At 34.1% G+C, this 8,851-nt stretch overlaps 1 pseudogene; it reads right to left on the bottom strand.

Annotated features, from left to right (window-relative positions):
- Positions 1-8,220: 8,220 nt before the first annotated feature.
- Positions 8,221-8,547, bottom strand: LOC149832412 (small ribosomal subunit protein uS7 pseudogene; annotated as a pseudogene).
- Between the last annotated feature and the right edge of the window lie 304 nt (positions 8,548-8,851).

The raw sequence follows: 8,851 nt of genomic DNA on the forward strand, positions 1-8,851 counted from the left end.
CCATAATTTTGAAAAAGATTTTAAAATTACTCACCTCCATTTTTGAAAATTTGTGGGAAAATGAAGAGACGGGATTCGCTCGTCGGTACGAGGTTCGACCGTTCTTGGCGCCTTTACCAGAGGTAATCGAACCGAGGATCAAACTTATGCCTTTTACTTTGCCTAAATATTGTCTAAGAATTTATTCTAAGCCTAGAATGCACAAAAAATCATGCTTGTGAAAATGCAGAGATGTATGCTCTTTGAGAAGAATAATTCAGAAATTTTTGGGATTTTTCCAAGTGATTTTGAAGTAAATTTGAGAATATAGTGAAGAAATGGTTTTTGAAGGGTTTGAATCTAACTTAGAACTTGAAATAGGTTTGAAAGAGACGTAAAGTTCTAAGTTTTGAAATAATCAGACATCTTGAATTAAAGAATGAAGAAAAAAGGAGAAGAGATAGAGTTCGAAGTCAAGATGAAATTTTTCAAATTCAAAATGTGCTTTGAATTTGAGTTTGAATCTTAGATTTAAAAAATTGAGATGGAATTTGAAAATGGAATTGAATTCCGGATTTGAAGTTTGAAATCAGAAGGGAATTTGGATTTTTAAGAAATCCAAATGGAATTTGAGAATAGAATTGGATTTAAGAAGTCTAGATGGGATCTGAAAATGGAATTGGTTATGGAATCTGGAATCCAAGATGGAATTGGATTTGAAATCTGGAATCCAATATGGAATTTAGAAGATGGATCTAGATTTGAAATATGGAATCCAATATGGAATTTAGAAGATGGATCTGGATTTGAGAAATCCTGATTGAATTTGAAAGTGGACTTGAATGTAGGGAAAATCAAATTTTGAGATTCAGAATCAAGCTCAAAACCTTGATTTTGGATAAATTACTTGAATTAAGAATCAAGACTCAATCTTTAGATAGAACTTTGGAGATTTTGAATAAGAACTTGATTTTAAACTTGAATTTTGAAATCAGAGGATGAATATGGAAATTCCAAAGTTTAAATTGAACTTTAAAATACGATCTGGAATATTGAATTCAATTTAAAATTGAATCCTTAAAATGAATTTGGAATTTCAAAGTTGAATTGAACTTTGAAATTTGTTTTGAATTGAAAATTGAATTTTAAATCTAGAAATGAATTTGAAATTTCAAAGTCGAATTGGACTTTGAATTTTGAAATAAGATAGAATCGAGAATAGAAAGATGATTTTGAAATAAAAATTAGAGATTGTTTTGAGAAATGATGAAGATATTTGAAGAATTATCTCAAAATCACTTGGGTTTTCGAAGAAAATTTAAAATAATTTGAAAATAATGATGTAATTCTACCGTAAACGATGAATGAATTAATTTTTTTTGAAAATTGAATATGAAAAAGCATATTTCATTCTTTAAATGAATTGAAATAAGATTGAAGATATAATACATTTCTGACTATGGTCATAAAATGTATTATAAGATAATCTATATTTAAATTCAGATGAAGAATAAAACACATTTGGGTGCCTCTATAGAGTTTGAAATGAAATTAACTCTCAATATATCCTGACTATGGTCATTGATATATATTTTAAGTTAATTTCAAGTTAAACTCTGTTAAATGAAGAAAATACTTAAGAAAAATATGATAATTTTTGAAAGAGATCCAGTGTGGATCCAATGTTATTTCATAAAAGATAAAAATCCTAAGCATTGTTCACATTTTGACTATGGCCATCAATGTGAATCATTTGCTTAGGATTTAATTACCTATTATTAGAATGGTGCATGTGCCATTTATGTTTCACCATGGTAGATTTTTGAAAATAAAAGGAAAATCGTATGAAATAGGCAATTATGAGATCTAAATGCACATACATTCTAATCTAATACTGGGAATGTAAAATTCTCATTTATATCTAGCTATTACAACATTGAACTTGAAATTGAAATTATATATCCTAAACTACGAAGGAAAATAGCCTTTTCTACATAATTCCTGCAAAAATCAAGTCAGCACATGGTAGAAGATGCATATAGAAGGAAATTTGCACAATATTACATTGAACCTAAAATTCAAATGATAAAAGGTTCATGCATATGTTTTGTATTAAAATGAAAGATTCAATGTATCATATTAATGAGAGAGTATATATTGGAATGCATATATAATATGCTAAGCAACTGAGGAAATGGGTATAAAATGCATATATGATATCCTAACTAAATGAAACGAGGATGCATATGTATCTAAATATGATATTCACACCAAATGAGGCAATGCACATGCATCCAAATGAGATGCTTATGAAAGGATGCATAAGTGATATTGAAGTTGGAAGTATGACAGGTAGCAGTGAGCTTATGACAACAAGTGTACAGCTGGATGCACAAGGGATGGGTGCTAGGTGTTTATGAAGAAGGTACTGTGATTGTGGAGAAGGCAGGGAGATGCTATGAAGAGGTGGCAGAAAATACACAGGTAGCAGGGTATGCTGCTGGAAATGGCGAAATGTGCATAGGTTGTGTACAATGGGCGTATGTAGGAAGCTCCAGCAGATGCAGGTAGTGAGTGCAGAGGATGAAGGTAAGAGATGGCATGCTAGGTTATGCATTGATGATGAAAGTGGTTGGGCAGTAAAGGGATAAGGGGAAAGTAGTGAACTACTGAATGATTGTGCTATAACAGTAGCTATGCAAATGAATGTACAAGTAGGAGTTGGAAGCTACAACTGGAGAAGGTGGAGTGTAATGTTAATGTATTACAAATGCATGGAAAATGTGTGTGTGTGCTACTGTAAGTGCCATTGTTCAGGTTGGTGGGGAAGCAATATGGGTAATGCTGAAGGGAACGAAGGAGTATGTGCAGCAAAAGTGTAACTGGGGAAGAGGGTGCATCATATATACTGTGCATTGGTGAAGGTGGGAGGCTGGAAATTGTTGTGAATGAAGGGGAAAATAAACACAGAAAATGTTGTGTGGCAGCTTGTGATGTGCTATGGAAATGTATGATGCTGTGATGGAGATGGATTGTGCATGGATAACAATGGATACAGGTGGATGATATGCTAAGATGTGCTGTGAAGACTAAGGGATTAGTGTGAAATCCTCATCGCAAGGTGGATGTAGCAGGGGTTGTAGAGGTGGCTGCTATGAAGAAGGCTGGTGCTAGTGATAAGAGGTAGTTAGTGAAGCATCTCAACAATATGCTGATGGTAGACTTCATGGGTGTTGTGCTTTGATGATGTTGAAGGGGGTGTGTAGTGCTGTGAGAGGTGAAGGAGATGCACAGGTGCTGCCACAGGTGGGTGAATGGTGTTGGTGTACATAATGTTGATAGCAAGAAGATGCAAGTGATATGTGGGGTTGTGATGATGTAAGTGGGAAATTAATGTAGTTGTGTGAGGTATGGATGCGGCGAAGTGGCGACAACATACTATGATGAAGGATGTTATGACTCTGACAATAAGCAATATGTTGATGAAGAAGTGTTGGTGTTGCTAGAGCTGGAAATGGGTGGACAAGAGCAGCAGGGAATATAGCAACTGTGTACATGCTACATGTGTTGTGCTGTGTAAATAAATGCAGAGAAAGATGAGTGTTGTGTAAATGAATGCAAAGAAAGATGATGAGGTGGTCTGGATATTGGTTGATCTTTTGTAAATGGTATTTTTAGAACAATAATTTTCAATAAAAGCTTTGGAAAATCGTCAACCAAAGATATAAAAACCGACTTTCCACGAAGTGGTAAGTGCGGGTCGAATCCTCAGGGAACAGGAATTACTCAGAATATTTCTCAAAATTTAATTTATTAATCACTAATCTCAATCTACAATTACACAGTTAATACAACTACACTTAATCACTAAAAGAAATGAAAAAGCAATTCAATCTTCAGTTGCACGCCAAGGGTATTTTGGTCTTTTTGCAATTAGACAATCTTCGCACTTGGACAATGAACCCTGGAAAAATGAGTATGATTTTCAACCTAAAAACAAAGAAAAATGAAAAGTTAGTAGTTTATTCTAATAATGCAAACTATAAATGAAACTAAGTCTAATTTTCAAGAAATTAGTAAAACAAATTCTAATTATGAGAAAACAATTAAATAAAATATTAAACTAATTCACAAATCAGCTAACCTAAGTCTAACAATGCTGTATGATGCAGATGCAGCTCCTAAGATGCATAAAATACTAAAAACAGTATGAAAATGCTGAAAAGAATGAAATTACCAAGATGCCCCTAACTAGTGTAAAATAGACTTTTGATAGTTCTTTGGAAAATCACTGTTTGACTGAGCAAACGAGGTCCGATTTTCCTGAAATTTGTTCTGTTCTGTAACTAACAGATTAAATGATCTGACAGTGTTTACAGAATGACAAAACAATATCTGGAACTCCATATATAAGCGTTTCAAAACTGGGAAAAATCAGGATATCGCAAGTCCTGAAATTTAAAAACCAGAAAAAGCGGTTTTCACAAAACGCTTAAAAATCAGACCAAACCAACTCGGATCGAGCTGAAATTTGGTCTGCGGTCAGCTAACACGCCAATAAAGTGAATATAAAAAGAATTTTCTAAAAACTCAGAATTTTTGCACATGAAATGATGACAGTGCGATAGAGAAAAAATCAGGTTTTTCTTTGAGTACACTATTCACTTTATAAATCTATTTAAACACTACCAAATGCAAATTAAACCTAATGCAATCTAAATGACACTGAATGACAGTGTATATGCTGCTGTTAACTGCGATGAATCTAAATGAAGTCTAAATGAAGTATGATATGCATTTTATGACTATAACTAAATGAGCTAATAATGCAAATATAACTAATGTACTAAAACATGCACTTAACTATATGAATAACTAATGCAATTAATATAAACTAAATGCAACTGAACTAACTAAATTACTAACATAAAAAAAAAACAATTAGCAAACACACATTAAACAAACAATGTAGACTCTACTAGATCGACTAAATGAAAACCTACACTAACTTATACTGAAATTAATCTAACTTAAAAATAAATGTACTAAATCTCTAATCACCAAAGAGTGGTGGTTTTAAGATAGAACTAAGCTCACGCCAAACTTGGCTAGAGTGACTGGGTTCACTAGTTGGACTCGACTTAGGCTATGGGCACGACACACCTAACTAGGTTAACTAGATTGACTAGGTTAGGTTGACTTTCTTAGACATTAGCTAATTTAGCCACTTAGAGATTAATATAAAATTACCACTAACACTAATGACTCCCCTAATTACACGCTTAATATAAAACCTAATTAACACTTAAGTAATTAAGACCCTAACTCCTAACTAAGGTTAATAAACTTAACAAAGTTAGCTAAGTCTAAATCTAAATCAATAATGATGGACGGTTAGAGGATTAAGAAAGAATAAATGCTCAAAGAGAAGTTTGGAAATTTTTCTAATTCCAAAAATCGTCCCACCCTAAATGCTTGCCTTGACTTGCCTTAATTTGCAATTTTAAAAAGGTAAAAAGGTAAAACCGTCCAGCTAGGAGCAGTTACCTTATTGAAAATCTTTCAAGGCTAATTTAAACAAATAAGCAATTTGAAAATATCCAAAGCAAGAGAGTCTCAACGAATTTGGCTTTCCAAAAATGATTGAAAAGATATAAATACCTTTATAAAAAACATGATCTCCTTTTTAGAAAAGATTTGAACTTTAATTCAACTTTCCTAAAAATTATTGATACTATCTTGCCTTTCCTTCCTTGAAAACAATTTCAAACTTGCCTAAAGAGGATCCAAGGAATTTGAAGCAATTAATTTTTATCAAAACGTTTTTCTTTTTGAAGCAATTACTCTTCTAATTCAAATTAGCTTTCCTAACATACCCAAAAACGTCTAAAACTTACACCTAATAACTATAGCTAATTAAAATTAATTATCTAACCAAAAACACTTACTAAAACTTCACACTAAAACGTCTACACTAAGCAAGCTCTAATACAATTCACCTAGACACCTTAAAATACTTACTAAATGCTAAAACTTACTAAAATGTTAACAAGCTACCAAAAGAAGCCTAGAGCTCGATTTGAGCTCTAATGGCTGCCGCCCCTCCTTGGGGAAGAAGACTACCTAAAATTTAGTTAAAATCAAAATAACAAAGAACAAGTTTCACTAAGACTACCATAAAAATCATGCATCTAAATTAATAGCTAGCTAGAACTAATAACCTAAACTACCGAAAATCTCAATACTTTATCTAAGATGCTGGAAATCCTACGAATATAAAACAGCAAATTTTCTAACAATTATTCTAATGAACAAAACATGGAACATTAAAACTACAAAAGTCAATTTCAAAAACAAGATCTAAACTATCATAGCATGAAGAACTAGAAGGACATGAATTTCCAAAACAACGATTTATGAAAGACCCTACCAAGAATGGATGACACCACCACTAGGAAACAATAACTTGATTTTTCTATTTTCAATAACAATCAACAACCAAAACATAAAATGACTAAAACGATATTTAAACTAATCCTAAGCTAATGATATTGACCAACACAATTTTATGAAACTGTTAACCTGCACTACGCACAGCAGACCACACGAATTACTGGATCTAAACACACACACTTATCAAAAAGGAACTTCTAATTCAAAGAGGGTTTGAAAAACAAATCACACGAAAATATAGATGCAAACCAACATGGATCTTCAGCAACTCAACTTGAATATAATAGAAATGAAGTCTGCTAAATACGCTTTTCTGTAGAAAACCGATCAAAGGCTAAAATTAAAAATGAACCAAAATCGGCTAGAATGGATCTAGCCGATTTATTGGGTTTTCAGGGAAAAACATCCTTTGATCTAGACCCAACGCCCAAAATCAATCAAACTAATCTTTTTAAAGGCTTTTTCTGTTGAAATAACACAGACACACACATTGGATAAGACAACCCCAATCGGCTAGAAGAACCTCTAGCCGATTTACACGTTTTGATTGAAAAATAATGGGAATCGATAATCGAACATAAAAACAATAAAAAAAAACCTAGATCTAACGTGCTGGTCTATGCACGAACTATATACTAAGGCTAAAACAATGAAAAGACAATAAACACAGAAAATAATAAAATAAAATCAGCACACACAATTTGGCTTTAGCTAGAAGAGAAGGGAGAAGAAGATCTACCTCTAGGGCAATCCGACGATCGTGGGGAAGAAGAAGAGTGGACAATGGCCTTGGCTTGACATCCCGAACCGTTCGAGAATGCTGGAGTATCACCAAGAACAGTACTTTTGCAGCTGCAACACGTTGGAGATCCACCGAGGATGAAATGGGTGCCGATTCGCGATCGAAGGGCTCAGAAAACCGGATGGAGGTAGGGACGACTCATCTTGATGGAGTGTTTCGCACTACCAATCAAGATTAGTAGTCTCCACCTCTGCTACACCTGAAAAATATAGAAAACGGTGAGAAAACACAGCAAGGATACTAAAGAAATGAAAGGGAATTGAAAGAGAAATGAATTAATGCTTGATTCCCAAGCAAAAACACAATTTTCGATGGAAGTGAGGTGGGATGAGAGGTAAGAGAAGGTGCTGGAGTAGAATCACTGTAGGAGGCGCCAATCCCAATGCCAAAGACGCCTAGGGTTTGCTGGAAACTATAATTTATACTTTTGATAGTTTTCAAAAAGAAGGTTATAAAAAATTTAATTCCTATGCACCACTTTTTGAGGGGTTTTCTGCAAAAGTTTTTGAAATGGATATGGATATGCGTGTGAGTTGGATTTTGGGCTTTCTAAAGGTTGATCCAAAGTCCAAATAGCCTAATTGGGTCGGATATGGATCCGATCCACCTCGAAATCAATGCACGAACACTGAAATAGCTATAACTCTCTCATTTTAACTCTGGTTTCTCTGAAATTCGAACCACAACCCCTTACTATCAAAATACATCTAAATATGGGTTTAAAGCCTTAAACTCATTACAAAATGCATGAAAACTTGTTAACATGATGTGCATTTCATGCATTATCAGATATTAATGTAGTGAATGCTGTGTAAATTACAACAAATGGTGCTATGAGGTTATTGTGAAGAGTACAATGTAGCTACAGTGAGAGTATTGTGTAAAAGTGGGTGTGGAAAGAAGTAGGGAACAATGATATAGTGGATGTGCTGCAAGAGTGTGAATGGAAAGATGAAATGGTGTGGAGTGAGGATGGCATAGCCATTTCATGATCCCTTGGCCGCATTGATAAGCTCATGGGTTAGGCATTCAACAACTGTATTGATGTTTCTGAAGGCACTTCCACGAGCACCTGTGGTAATGAGGTATATAACCTGGTTGACACGCCTCAAAGGGGAGATATCAACTGCTTTCCATCTCACAACACCAGCGGGGCCAATCCTTGTTGCATCTTCCCTTGGTACACTATTGATCACGGCATCAACTATCACTTGAACTGGATTTTGGTTTGTTTGCAAATGAATAATCTCTGTGGCATGCTTGACAATAAGAACAACCTTTAGTTTCTTGCCATTATTGCGGTTGTGCATCATCATTCGATTGTAATTGTGAAAAAAAAGCTAAGTAAAATATATTTAATGGAGTATACATCAACCTGTTGAACAAATTTATCTGGGGAAGGAAGATCATCTGTGTTTCGTCCACACCAATACTCAGAATTCTGGTTGCAGAGTGAATCCTTTGAAACTATAGGGCAAGTCACTGATGGAGCTTTTATAAAAGGAGGGGATGGTCTTATGACGAATATCCACTCGACATTACAGTAAATCCATTCACAGCAAGTCATGATAAGCTTTATGGTATAGGAAATAAAGTTTTACAGCAGATGTTTTACAG

Source organism: Nuphar pumila, chromosome 7, assembly GCF_984573655.1.
Source record: "Nuphar pumila chromosome 7, dmNupPumi1.hap1.1, whole genome shotgun sequence".
Classification (NCBI taxonomy): Eukaryota; Viridiplantae; Streptophyta; class Magnoliopsida; order Nymphaeales; family Nymphaeaceae; genus Nuphar; species Nuphar pumila.